At 40.5% G+C, this 13,570-nt stretch overlaps 1 pseudogene across 1 annotated transcript; it reads right to left on the reverse strand.

Moving 5' to 3' along the window:
- Positions 1-12,264: 12,264 nt before the first annotated feature.
- LOC309818150 (RNA-binding protein with multiple splicing 2-like) lies at positions 12,265-12,876 on the reverse strand (annotated as a pseudogene). Its single transcript has one exon. The product of its transcript is annotated as an RNA-binding protein with multiple splicing 2-like (transcript).
- Between the last annotated feature and the right edge of the window lie 694 nt (positions 12,877-13,570).

Below are 13,570 nucleotides of genomic sequence, written 5' to 3' on the forward strand. Positions count from 1 at the left end.
GTTCTGCCTATATTTTCTTCTAAGAGTTTTATAGTATCCGGCCTTACATTTAGGTCTTTAATCCATTTTGAGTTTAATTCTGTGTATGGTGTTAGGGAATGTTCTAATTTCATTCTTTTACATGTACCTGTCCAGTTTTCCCAGCACCACTTATTGAAGAGGCTGTCTTTTCTCCATTGTATGTTCCTGCCTCTGTTGTCATAGATTAGGTGACCATATGTGCATGGGTTTATCTCTGGGATTTCTACCCTGTTTCATTGATCTATATTTCTGTTTTTCTGCCAGTACCATACTGTCTTGATTACTGTAGCTTTGAAGTATAGTCTGAAGTCAAGGAGCTAATTCCTCCAGCTCCATTTTTTTCCCTCAAGATTGCTTTTGCGGGACTCCCCTGGCAGTCCGGTGATTAAGACTGTACGCTTCCACTGCAGGGGGCATGGGTTCAATCCCTGGTTGGGAAACTAAGACCCTGCATGGAATGCGGTGTTGCTTAAACATAAAATTAAAAAAAAAATTTAAGAAAAAAATCTAGAACAAAAATTGCTTTTGCTATTCAGAGTCTTTTGTATTTCCACACTAAATGTAAATTTTTTTGTCTTAGTTCTATGAAAAATGCCATTGGTAATTTGATAGGGATTGCACTGAATCTGTAGATTGCTTTGGGTAGTAGAGTCATTTTCAGAGTACTGATTCTTCCAATCCAAGAACATGGTATATCTCTCCATCTGTTTGTGTCATCTTTGAGTTCTTTCATCAGTATCTTATAGTTTTCTGAGTACAGGTCTTTTGCCTCCTTAGGTAGGTTTATTCGTAGGTAATTTATTCTTTCTGATGCAATGGTAAATGGGCATGGTAAATGGTAAATCGGTAAATGGGTAACATCTTTAGGATGGTCTACGTATAGTATCATGTCATCTGCAAACAGTGACAGTTTTACTTCTTCTTTTGCAATTTGGATTCCTTTTATTTCGTTTTCTTCTCTGATAGCCGTGGCTAGGACTTCCAAAACTGTGTTGAATAATAGTGGTGAGAGTGGACATCCTTGTCTTCTTCCTAATCTTAGAGGAAATTCTTTCAGTTTTTCACCACTGAGAATGATGTTTGCTTTGGGTTTGTCATATATGGCCTTTATTATGTTGAGTTAGATTCCCTCTAAGTTCACTTTCTGGAGTGGTTTTATTATAAATCGGTGTTGAAATTCATCAAAAGCTTTTTCTGCATCTACTGAGATGATCACATGGTTTCTATTCTTCAGTTTGTTAATGGTGTATCTCATTGATTGATTTGCATATAATGAAGAATCCTTGCATCCCTGGGATAAAGCTCCCTTGATCATGGTGTATGGTCCTTTTAATGTGTTGTTGGATTTGGTTTGCTAGTATTTTGTTTAGGATTTTGGCATCTATGTTCATCAGTGATATTCGTCTTGCAATTGTGTTTTGTGATATCTTTGTCTGGTTTTGGCATCAGTGTGATGGTAGCCTCGAAAATGAGCATGGTAATGTTCCTTCCTCTGCAATTGTTTTGGAACAGTGTCAGAAGGGTTAGCTCTTCTCTAAATGTTTGATAGAATTCACCTGTGAAGCCATCTGATCCTAGACTTTTGTTTGCTGGAAAATTTTTAATCACAGTTTCAAATTCATTACTTGTGATTTCTCTGTTCATATTTGCTATTTCTTCCTGGTTCAGACTTGGAGGGTTGTACATTTCCAAGAATTTGTCCATTTGTTCTAGGTTGTGCATTTTATTGGTCTATAGTTGCTTCTAGTAATCTCTTATGATCCTTTCTATTTCTGTGGTGTACGTTATAACTTCTTTTTCATTTCTAATTTTATTGATTTTGGTCCTCTCCATTTTTTTCTTAATGAGTCTGGCTAAAAGTTCATCAATTTTGTTTATCTTCTCAAAGAACCAATTTTTACTTTCATTGATCTTTGCTGTTGTTTTCTTCATCTCTATTTCTGCTCTGATCTTTATGATTTCTTTCCTTCTACTAACTTTGGGTTTTTTTTTTGTTGTTCTTTGTCTAGTTGCTTTAGGTGTAAGGATAGGTTGTTTATTTGAGATTTTTCTTGTTTCTTGAGGTAGAATTGTATTGCTGTAAACTTCCCCCTTAGAACTGCTTTTGCTGCATCCCATAGGTTTTGGATTGTCGTGTTTTTGTTGGCATTTGTCTCTAGGTATTTTTTGATTTCCTCTTTGATTTCTTCAGTGATCCATTGATTATTTAGTAACATATTGTTTATCCTCCATGTGTTTGTGTTTTTTACAGTTCTTTTCCTGTAATTAATTTCTAATCTCATAGTGTTGTGGTCAGAAAAGATGCTTGATGTGTTTTCAGTTTTCTTAAATTTACTGAGTCTTGATTTGTGACCCAAGATGTGATCTATCCTGGAGAACGTTCTATGTGCACTTGAGAAGAAAGTGTATTCTGCTGCTTTCAGATGGAATGTCCTATAAATAACAATTAAGTCTATCTGGCCTAATGTGTCATTTAAGGCTTGTGTTTCCTTGTTTATTTTCTGTCTAGATGATCTATCCATTGGTGTAAATGGGGTGTTAAAGTTCCCCACTATTATTGTGTTACTGTCGATTTCCCCTTTTATGGCTGTTAGCATTTGCCTTATATATTGAGGTGCAACTATGCTGGGTGCTTATATATTTACAATTGTTATGTCTTCTTCTTGGATTGATCCTTTGGTCATTATGTAGTATCTTTCCTTGTCTCTTATAACAGTCTTTATTTTAAAATCTATTTTATCTGATATGAGTATTGCTACTCCAGCTTTCTTTTGATTTCGATTTGCATGGAATATCTTTTTCCATCCCCCACTTCCAGTCTGTACATGTCCCTAGGTCTGAAGCGGGTCTCTTGTAGACAGCATATATATGGGTCTTGTTTCTTTATCCATTCAGCCAGTCTGTGTCTTTTGGTTGGAGCATTTAATCCATTTACATTCAAGGCGATTATCGATATGTATGTTCCTATTACCATTTTCTTAATTGATTTGCGTTTGTTTTTGTATGTATTCTTCTCTTGTGTTTCCCACTTAGAGAAGTTCCTTTAGCATTTGTTGTAAAGCTGGTTTGGTGGTGTTGAATTCTCTCAGCTTTTGTTTGCCTGTAAAGCTTTTGATTTCTCCATTGAATCTGAATGAGATCCTTGCTGGGTAGAGTCATCTTGGTTGTAGGTTTTTCCCTTTCATCACTTTAAATATATCCTGCCTTTCTCCTGGCCTGCAGAATTTCTGGTGAAAAATCAGCTGATAACCTTATGGGGATTCCCTGGTAGATTGTTTATTGCTTTTCCCTTTCTGCTTTTAATATTTTTTCTTTGTATTTGGTTTTTGTTAGTTTGATTAATATGTGTCTTGGTGTGTTTCTCCTTGGGTTTATCCTGTATGGGACTCTCTGTGCTTCCTGGGCTTAACTGACTATTTCCTTTCCCATGTTAGGGAAGTTTTCTACTATAATCTCTTCACGTATTTTCTCAGACCCTTTCTCTTTCTCTCCTTCTTCTGGAACCACTATAATTCGAATGTTGTTGCGTTTAATGTTGTCCCAGAAGTCTCTGATTCTGTCCTTATTTCTTTTCATTCTTTTTTCTTTATTCTGCTCCATGGCAGTAATTTCCACCATTCTATCTTCCAGCTCACTTATCCATTCTTCTGCCTCAGTTATTCTACCACTGATTCCTTCTAGTGTATTTTTCAGTTCCCTTATTGTGTTGTTCATCACTGTTTGCTTGTTCTGTAGTTCTTCTAGGTCTTTGTTAAATAGTTTTATATCTTCTCAATCCATGCCTCTATTTTGTTTCCAAGATCTTGGATTGTGTTTACTATCATTACTCTGAATTCTTTTTTAGGTAGATATCCTATTTCCTCTTCATTTATTTGGTCTTGTAGGTTTTTACCTTGCTCCTTCATCTGTAACATATTTCTCTGTCGTCTCATTTCTGCTGATGGGTGGGGCTGTGTTCCTGTCTTGCTGGTTGTTTGGTCCTAGGCATCCAGCACCGGAGCTTGCAGGCAGCTGGGTGAAGCTGGGTCTTGGTGCTGCGTTGGGGACCTCCAGGAGAGCTCAAGCTGATTAATATTTCCTGTGGCCAGGAATTCTCTGGCAATCCAGTGGCCTACACTCAGCACTCCCACCACAGGGGTCAGGCCCAATCCCTGGCCATGGAACCAAGACCCCGCAAGCCACATGGCATGGCAAAAAAAAAAAAAGAAAGTACGTAAACCCCAAGACAAATAACAAAAACAAATAAAAACAAAAACAAAACAAAGCAAAAAACAAGAAAACAAACAAAAAAATCCACGAAACCAAAACAAATAATAAAAACAAAACTAAGAAAAACAAGACAACAAAACAAAACAAAAAACTGACTAAACAAGAAGCAAAGAGAACAGAAACAAACACACAAAAATGACCAAAAAAGATAAAAACAAAACACAACAAAAAACAATAAGAACAAACAAAACAAACAAAAAGTAGCAAAAAAGAAAAACAGAAAACAAACAAAAAAAGAACAAAACAAGAAAAAATAAAAATAGAAAAGTAAAAATATATTAAAGAATAAAAATAAGACAACAATAACAAAACACAACACAACAACAAAAAAAAAAAAAAAAGAAAAGAAATTTCCTGGGGCCTCTGCAAGCAGTGCCCATGATTCCACAGTGAGCTACAGCCAACCACTGCCTCCCCAGGGCACCCTCCAAAGCCTTTCTTTTTCCCAAGCTCTAGGTATGTCTCTGGATCGGCTGTGTCAGCCCCACTTCTGTGTGTGTTTCTTCCACCAGTTTCTGCTCCTGAAGCTGCCCCAAAGCACATATGCCATTTCAGGCCAGCAGGGGCACAGGCATCAATGTGGGTGGCCGCTGGCGCCCGCACAACCAGAGGTGGCTTTGGTAGGGCAGTACTCAGGCCCACTGGGGCATTGGCTTTAAAGCTGCCAAATTTAGGAAGCAAGCCAACTGCAGACCCTAAGTACAATTATCCCAGAGAAAATCATGTTCCCAGAACCTAGTGCTTGTTGCCAAAGCCCAAAGCAAAAACTTATTTGTGTCTGAAGAGGGAAAGAATGGAGAAAATTTTGATTCAATACACCAAATAGTATGGTTAGTCTACGTCAGTTGACCAGTGTTTACAACCTGGGAGTTTAAACTCCATTGGAAAAAAAAAAATTTCTAGCAAGAGGGTAAGTTTGGCACCATGCATTAACATACTTAGGGGAGAAAGCCACCTATATATACTGTATCCCCTTTCAAAAGTGGCATTTTAAGAAATGCTATGCTCTTACTAATGTTTTTGTAATGATGCAGTCCCGGGCACTGAGTTTTATTATGGAACCTTCATTCCTCATCCAACATATTCAGTCGTCTTCATTTCTAATTTTCCCTTTGGGCCACTCAATGTTGGGATGAGTGTGGCTCTGTCCAGGGTCATACTTGGCATTCTCGAGTGAACAGGCATTTTCTCTTTTCTTTTCTTTTTTCTTTTCTTCTCTTTTCTTTTCTTTTCTTTTCTTTCCCTTCCTTCCTTCCTTCCTTCCTTCCTTCCTTCCTTCCTTCCTTCCTTCCCCCCCTCCCCCTCCCCCTCCTTTTCTTTCTTTTCCCCGGGCTCCAGTATTTATTGTTCCAGGAAGTTAACTGGAAGGTAAGCTAAAAAGAATTTTGCTGGGAAGACTTGCACAACATTTACACAAACCCATTTCCTAGAATGTGCTCTGAGAAAAGACTGCATGGGAGAATAAGTAAGAGAAACATTTCATTTGCCTCTCTGTGTAGGAGTGAACAGGCATTTTCAATGCTGTGCTACAGTGACTCTGTGCAGAAGCCTTTGAAACTTGCTTCTGGGGTGGTTTCTCTTTCATTCCCCATGTCTGCTTCAGCTGGAAGATCAAAGCTGGTTCTGATAACTGGACTCCTAGAACCCTAGTGAAAATCATTCTTCTACTGTAGGCTGCTCCTTAATACAATAAGCTGTGCAGTTTGGGTCCTGGGCATCTAAAGCTATGTTAAAAGCATGTATAATTGATGGATCATGTATAGAGTAGCCAGCTAAATATTCTCAGCTAAAGTATTCTCAGCTAAATATGAATTTCTGATAAACAGATACGTCTGAGCATATCCCAAATACTGTGTGAGATGTATCTAAATACTAAATTTTTGTTGTTTTTTATTTGAAATTCAGATTTAATTGGGCATCCTGTATTTACATTTGCTCAGTCTGGCGACCCAAATCTTGAGCTAACTGGACACCATGTGGTGGGGATGACTCTTCAACCCAAGGACAGGCACTTAAGCCAAAGGTTGTCCCTTCCACACTTTCTTCCTTGGCACTGAATGGACGATGCCTTTTGGAGCAAACTGGTCTGCTTAGCTAGGTGCTGCTTAGCTAGGCTTGGAAACCACATCAGGCTGGAATCTCACTAGTGCCCTGTGGCATAGGTGGAATGCAGCTCCCTTGCAGTTTAAGAGTGCTAAATATTGTTCCCACCACCAATGCCTTAGGAGGTCTGACCCCACCTCAGTCTTTCCTGAAAGCCCTTGTTTCACTGAGAATCAAGGTCATGCTGCACCAGCCTTAGCATTAAACCCTTCCCGTGAAGATGGTGGACTAGGAGGATGCAGGGTTCCTGTCTCTGCACAACTAGGGCACCTACCAGGCACTGGTGGGGGGCCACAGACACCTAAGGGGACAGGAGAAACCCCTGAGCAACCGGCTGCACCACAGCTTGCAGGATCTAGGTACCCAGGCCAGGGGTTGGGCCTGAGCTCCAGCAGTGGGAGCGCCAAGTCCCAACCACTGGACTGACAGAGAAACTCAGACCCCAGGGAATATTAATCAGAGCAAGGTCTCCCAGAGGTCCTCATCTTGGCACCAAGACCTGGCTCTACCCAACTACCTGCAAACTACAGTGCTGGAGGCCTCAGGCCAAACAGCCAGTAAGACAGGAATAAAGCCCCACCCATCAAAAAAATAAGATGACAAAATATATATATATGTAACAGATGAAGGAGCAAGGTGAAAACCTACAAGACCAAATAAATGAAGAGGAAATACCAACCTACCTGAAAAAGAATTCAGAGTAATGATAGTAAAGATGATCCAAAATCTCAGAAGTAGAATGGAGGCATGGATTGAGAAATTACAAAAATGTTTAAAGAAAGACCTAGAAGAACAAAAGAAGAAACAAACACTGACAAACAACACAAAAACTGAAATGAAAAATACACTAGAAGGGATCAATAGTAGAATAACTAAGGCAGAAGAGCAAATAAGTGAGCTGGAAGATAGAATGGTGCAAATAACTGCTGAGGAGCAGAGTAAAGAAAAAAGAATGAAAAGAATTCAGAGACCTCTGGGACAATATTAAACCAACATTCGAATTATAGGGGTCCCAGAAGAAGAAGAGAAAGAGTAAGGGTCTGAGAAAATATTTGAAGAGATTATAGTCAAAAACGTCCCTAACATGGGCAAGGAAATAGCCACCCAAGTCCAGGAAGCACAGAGTCCCATACAGTATAAATCCAAGGAGAAACATACCAAGACACATATTAATCAAACTAACAAATATTAAATTCAAAGAAAAAATATTAAAAACAGCAAGGAAAAAGCAACAAATAACATACAAGGGAATCCCCATAAAGTTATCAGCTGATTTTTCATTAGAAAAATCACTCTCTGCAGGCCAGAAGAGAGTGGCAGGATATATTTAAACTGATGAAAGGGAAAAACTTACAGCCAAGCTTACTCTACCCAGCAAGGATCTCATTCAGATTCAATGGAGAAATCAAAAGCTTTACAGACAAGCAAAAGCTGAGAGAATTCAGCACCACCAAACCAGCTTTACAACAAATGCTAAAGGAACTTCTCTAGGTGGGAAACACAAAAGAAGAAGAAAACATACAAAAACAAACGCAAATCAATTAAGAAAATGGTAATAGGAACATACATATCGATAATCGCCTTGAAAGTAAATGGATTAAATGCTCCAACCAAAAGACACAGACTGGCTGAATGGATAAAGAAACAAGACCCATATATATGCTGTCTACAAGAGACCCATTTCAGACCAAGGGACACATACAGCCTGAAAGTGAGGGGATTGAAAAAGATATTCCATTCAAATGGAAATCAAAAGAAAGCTGGAGGGCTTCCCTGGTGGCGCAGTGGTTGAGAGTCTGCCTGCCGTTGCAGGAGACACGGGTTCGTGCCCCGGTCCGGGAAGATCCCACATGCCGTGGAGCGGCTGTGCCCGTGAGCCATGGCCGCTGAGCCTGTGTGTCTGGAGCCTGTGCTCCGCAACGGGAGAGGCCACAACAGTGAGAGGCCCGCGTACCGCAAAAACAAAAACAAAAAGCTGGAGTACCAATACTCATATCAGACAAAATATAAAGACTGTTATAAGGGACAAGGAAAGATACTACATAATGACCAAAGGATCAATCCAAGAAGAAGACATAACAATTGTAAATATATAAGCACCCAGCGTAGTTGCACCTCAATATATAAGGCAAATGCTAACAGCCATAAAAGGGGAAATCGACAGTAACACAATAATAGTGGGGAACTTTAACACCCCACTTACACCAATGGATAGATCATGTAGACAGAAAATAAGTAAGGAAACACAAGCCTTAAATGACACATTAGACCAGATAGACTTAATTGTTATTTATAGGACATTCCATCTGAAAGCAGCAGAATACACTTTCTTCTCAAGTGCACACAGAACGTTCTCCAGGATAGATCACATCTTGGGTCACACATCAAGACTGAGTAAATTTAAGAAAATTGAAGACATATCAAGCATCTTTTCTGACAGCAACACTATGAGATTAGAAATTAATTACAGGAAAAAAACTGTAAAAAACACAAACACATGGAGGATAAACAATATGTTACTAAATAATGAATCACTGAAGAAATGAAAGAAGAAATGTAAAAATAGCTAGAGACAAATGACAACGAAAACATGTTGATCCAAAACCTATGGGATGCAGCAAAAGCAGTTCTAAGGGAGAAGTTTATAGCAATACAATCCTACCTCAAGAAAGAAGAAAAATCTCAAATAAACAATCCAACTGTATACCTAAAGCAACTAGACAAAGAAGAACAAAGAAAACCCAAAGTTAGTAGAAGGAAAGAAATCATAAAGTACATAGCGGAAATAAATGAAATAGAAATGAAGAAAAGAATAGCAAAGGTCAATAAAACAAAAAGTTGGTTCTTTGAGAAGATAAACAAAATTGATAAACCTTTAGCCAGACTAATCAAGAAAAAAAAGAGAGGACTCAAATCAATAAAATTAGAAATGAAAAAGGAGAAATTACAACTGACACCACAGAAATACAAAGGATCATAAGAGACTACTACAGGCAACTATATGCCAATAAAATGGACAACCTGGAAGAAACGGACAAATTCTTGGAAAGGTACAACTTTCCAAGATTGAACCAGGAAGAAGTAGAAAACATAAACAGTCCAATTACAAGTAATGAAATTGGAACTGTAATTAAAAATCTTCCAACAAACAGAAGTCCAGGACCAGATGGCTTCACAGGTGAATTCTATCAAACATATAGAGAAGCATTAACACCTACCCTTCTCAAACTCTTCCAAAAAATTGCAGAGGGAGGAACACTCCCAAACTCATTCTACGAGGCCACCATCACCCTGATACCAAAACCAGACAAAGATATCACACACAAAAAAGAAAATTACAGACCAATAGCACTGATGTACATAGACACAAAAATCCTGAACAGAATACTAGCAAACAGAATCCAACAACACATCAGAAAGATTATACACCCTGATCCAGTGGGATTTATCCCAGGGATGCAAGGATTCTTCAACATATGCAAATCAGTCAATGTGATACAGCATATTAACAAAGAATAAAAACCATATGATCATCTCAATAGTTGCAGAAAAAGCTTTTGACAAAATTCAGTACCCATTTATGATAAAAACTCTCCAGAAATTGGGCATAGATGGAACCTACAAGGCCATATATGACAAACCCACAGCAAACATCATTCTCAATGGTGGAAAATCCAAAAGCATTTCTTCTAAGATCAGGAAGAAAACAAGGATGTCCACTATCACCACTGTTATTCAACAAAGTATTCGAAGTCCTAGCCATGGCTATCAGAGAAGAAAAAGAAATAAAAGGAGTACAAATTGGAAAAGAAGAAGAAAAACTGTTACTGTTTGCAGATGACATGATACTATATATAGAAAATCCTATAGATACCACCAGAAAACTACTAGAACTAATCAATGAATTTGGTAAGGTTGCAGGGTAAAAAATTAATGCACAGAAATCTCTTGCATTCCTATACACTAACAATGAAAGATCAGAAAGGGAAATTAAGGAAACAATCCCATTTACCATCACCACAAAGAGAATAAAATACCTAGGAATAAACCTACCTAAGGAGGCAAAAGACCTGTATGCAAAAAACTATAAGACACTGATGAAAGAAATCAAAGATGACACAAACAGATGGAGAGATATACCTTGTTCTTGGATTGGAAGAATCAATATTGTGAAAATGACTATACTACCCAAAGCAATCTACAGATTCAGATTCAGTGCAATCCCTATCAAATTACCAATGACGTTTTTCACAGAATTAGAACAAAAAATTTCACAATTTTTATGGAAACACAAAAGACCCCGAATAGCCAAAGCAATCTTGAGAAAGTAAAACAGAGCTGGAGGAATCAGGCTCCCTGACTTCAGACTATACTACAAAGCTACAGTAATCAAGACAGTATGGTACTGGCACAAAAACAGAAATACAGATCGGTGGAACAGGATAAAAAGCCCAGAGATAAACCCACGCACATATGGTCACCTAATCTATGACAAAGGAGGCAGGAATATACAATGGAGAAAGCACAGTCTCTTCAATAGTTGGTGCTGGGAAAACTGAGCAACTACATGTAAAAGAATGAAATTAGAGCACTCCTTAACACCATGCACAAAAATAAACTCAAAATGGATTAAATACCTAAATGTAAGGCCAGACACTGTAGAACTCTTAGAGGAAAACTGGAAAAACTCTCTATAACATAAATCACAGCAAGGTCTTTTTTTTTTGATGATTTTTAAATTTTGCATTCCATATATTATCCAGTCTCACATGCCCACAGGATCAGCAATTACAATAGCCACCTTGTCTCCCAGGTCTGAAAATGGCAAGACAGCCACAGCTGCAGCCAAAGGCAATGCACTGATGTGCTCACGAAACAAAAAATTGCACAATTTTCCTTCATTTTTCTTAAACTAATGGCTGACGCTAAGGCTCACTGCTGGAGAACGGAAACCCTTTTCTTCTTTATGCCTCAAGCTAAAATGTTAAACTTATCGGACAGGGCGGACAAGGTCTCTTCAATAATTAATTGCACACACACACGAAAAATCCTTTATGTTGCATAAATATTTCGTTACACAGGGTACAAAAATACTTTCACTTTTTGGTTGGTTTTGAAGTTTGGAAATGATGAGGAGCCATGGCAAGGGTGGGGTGCGCCGTGGAGAGGTAAGCGAAATTGGGCAGAGAAAGGCTTTTCCTAATGGCTGTTGGCCCATCTGAGAGGGAGGAAGCAGAGGACCCCGATTTGAAATGACCAAGAAAACGCTGTCTTGGCTGGTTGGTCCTTCCTGTTCAGCCTGGAAGTGTGTGGATGATGGAGGGCACCAGCCGCCGGGCGGAACTGGCTGCAAGACTTGGTCCACACTGAAGCAGGGTGGGTGCAGGAGAGGGGGTGAGGGGAGAGGGGCAGGGAATGATGAACCATTAGTGGGCAGGACTTGTTGCTATGGTGACAAAATGTGAGAACAAACTGTACACTCACATGTATACCAGTTTAAGTGTCTTAATTCATGCCAGGAAAACATGCAAAATTAAACGCCTCATTTCTTTGAGGCGGGGCTGTGGAAACAAATTTGGACTGGGGGTCAGGCCTTGCTGAGTCCCAACGAGACCTCCGAGCTGGGTCTGGGTGTCCTGGTGAGAAGGCCCCTGAATCCTGCTGTGAGGCCTTGGAGAGGGGCTTTGGGGCAGGACAGGGCTGAGGAAAAGGAGAGAAAGGAAACAAAACAGTCCACTGAGTCGGGCTTAAAACTCAGTCTTTGGAGGGATGCAGCAGCTCTGCACGGGCCACCTGGGGGCAGTGGAAGCTCAGGGTGGCTTCCTCCCCACTGGGGCGGGGGCTTCGAGCCGTGGTGACCAGACTGAAGAACTAACAGAACTGACGATATTTCCATTCTTGCTGGGTGGTATCAGAGGAAGGGTACCAGTGCACCTGACCATGTAGGGCGGCAGCGGCAGCAGCAGTGGTGGCTGGGTAGGTACACGTAGCATGTGAGATGGCTGGGGTCAGCTCTGTGGTGTACAGAGGGTAGGGGGCCCAGGCATCTAGGGATGCGGGAATCAGAGTGGCCCCCATCAGGTCATAGGGGTATTGTGCGATGAAGTGTGCTCCTAGGGCGGGGTGAGCATTGGTGGGATTTGGTGTAGCCATTAGCTTGTTCTTGGCCATCTTGGTGTTGGCTTTGGCAAACTCTCGCCTCAGGGTCTGCGGGTTCTCGGGGTCAAAGCGAATACCATTCAATGCATTCTTGGCTGCTTCTGTTCCTGCCCGGCTGTCAAAGATCACAGAACCAACAGGCTGTCTCCATGTGAGCTTGATCAGGGACCCTTCATACCCCTGAATGGCCTGAAGAGCAGGTAGAGTTCTCTGGGTTTAATATGCACAGGGAGCCCACGTCCGGACCTCCTCCTCCTCCGGGGTGCCGCTGGAGCCCGAGCCCGTGCTGGTGCTGTGCTCGCCGCCTGGCTTTGGGCTGCTCATGCTGCGGGGGTGGAGCGGAGGTGGGAAGGGGCGAGGAGAGCTGGGCGCTTCGGGGTGAGGGGCTGTGGGGGGGCAGCCGCAGCGTCGGACTGGGTCACATCAAGTTTGGCGGGTGCAAGAGGTGGGGAGGGGGTGAGGCACTGGGAACCGGAACCCACAGCACGATCTTTTACGACCCACCTCCTAGAGCAATGAAAATAAAAATAAGTGAATATGACATAAGTTAACTTAAAAGCTTTTGCACAGAAAAGGAAACCATAAACAAGTTGAAAAGACAACCCTTAGAATGAGAGAAAATATTTGCAAACGAAGCAACGGACAAAGGATTAATCTCCAAAATATACAAACAGCTCATGCAGCTCAATACCCAAAAAAACCAAACAAGCCAATCAAAACATGGGCAGAAGACCTAAGTAGACATTTCACCAAAAAGACATACAGATGGCCAAGAGGCACATGAAAAACTGCTCAACATCACTAATCATTAGAGAAATGCAAATGAAAACTACAATGAGGTGTCACCTCACACTGGTCAGAAGGGCCATCATCAAAAAGTCTAGAAACAACAAATGCTGAAGAGGCTGTGGAGAAAAGGGAGCCTCCTGCACTGCTGGTGGGAATGTGAACTGACACAGCCACTGTGGAGAACAGCATGGAGGTTCCTTAAAAAACTACAAATAGAACTACCATACGA

Source organism: Grampus griseus (genome assembly GCF_964374135.1).
Source record: "Grampus griseus genome assembly, chromosome: 2".
In the NCBI taxonomy this organism is placed as follows: Eukaryota; Metazoa; Chordata; class Mammalia; order Artiodactyla; family Delphinidae; genus Grampus; species Grampus griseus.